This window comes from Pteropus alecto, unplaced genomic scaffold (assembly GCF_000325575.1).
Source record: "Pteropus alecto unplaced genomic scaffold, ASM32557v1 scaffold156, whole genome shotgun sequence".
Taxonomy (NCBI): Eukaryota; Metazoa; Chordata; class Mammalia; order Chiroptera; family Pteropodidae; genus Pteropus; species Pteropus alecto.
Genome location: NW_006437746.1, coordinates 1,103,146 through 1,104,196, shown reverse-complemented (window position 1 = coordinate 1,104,196; position 1,051 = coordinate 1,103,146). Strand labels below are relative to the sequence as shown.

The 1,051-nt window shown below is 51.5% G+C and overlaps 1 protein-coding gene across 1 annotated transcript in view; it reads right to left on the bottom strand.

The window, feature by feature from the left end:
• The window catches only part of CTNNB1 (catenin beta 1), a 35,034-nt gene extending 34,440 nt beyond the window's left edge, over window positions 1-594 (bottom strand). Inside the window, exon 1 of the mRNA XM_006914817.3 lies at window positions 473-594. The gene's annotated coding sequence lies outside the window, so the exon portion shown is untranslated. The remainder of the gene's footprint in view (window positions 1-472) is intronic.
• Window positions 595-1,051: the final 457 nt, after the last annotated feature.

Genomic DNA, 1,051 nt, shown 5'->3' with positions numbered 1-1,051 from the left:
GACCACAGATGTCTGGAAGATAGAGTATGAGACAATGCTCCCTCCGAAAGGGAACAGAAAACGAAGGAAACAACTACACTCAACTGCCAAAGCTTTCGAGTTTAGCGGATTCGGAGGCGGGCTGTGAGAACTTAACTTCCAAAGTCTCTGTTCAAAGTCCTCTCCCGAGGCAAAACAATGAAAAGTTGCAATGCTTGAATTTCACTTGGGTCGATTTCGAAGCGAGGGAATTCACTCCAGTGAAAACCAAACGTGCTCGGAAAATCGAGTTTCGCTACCATAAAATTAAATGAATAATTTCTACGAACGACATTCTCCAAGCAGAAGCTGAAAACCCCGCGCGGTTCACTTGCTAAGAAACAGTAAGTAAGGCGGTCGCCTCCGCCCTTATTTTTACTACGGTCTCACACCTACTGCCATCGAGCCCCTCAGAAGACTCCCACCCAGTACATCGCACGCCGCTCTCACTCACCTGCACGGCGCAAGAAAATACAGACGCAAGACACGGATTTTGTATGTGCAGATCCTACTGACGCACCGCACAGTTTCTCCAAGGTGTAAAGTTGCTTGGATTGAAACAAGCGCCAGCGCCAAACTCACATGGGCAGGGCATTTAAAAAAAAAAAAAAACCCCAACAACTAACAATTCTCCTAAGAATTCTAACAATTCGTCCTTAAGAAAGGAGGAAATCTGGAGGAAAAAGTCCACCGGCCCTATCCCCACGGCAGATGGAAGCTAGGGTGGCGTCCCAGGCCCAGCGCCCGTACCCCAACTCCCCGCTGGGAAGGCGGAGCCCTCCATGGGCAGGGCATTTAAAAAAAAAAAAAAACCCCAACAACTAACAATTCTCCTAAGAATTCTAACAATTCGTCCTTAAGAAAGGAGGAAATCTGGAGGAAAAAGTCCACCGGCCCTATCCCCACGGCAGATGGAAGCTAGGGTGGCGTCCCAGGCCCAGCGCCCGTACCCCAACTCCCCGCTGGGAAGGCGGAGCCCTCGGTCCCCAGCCCGCCCCCGGCCCCGGCGCATCCCGAGGCGCAGGGTCCCTCC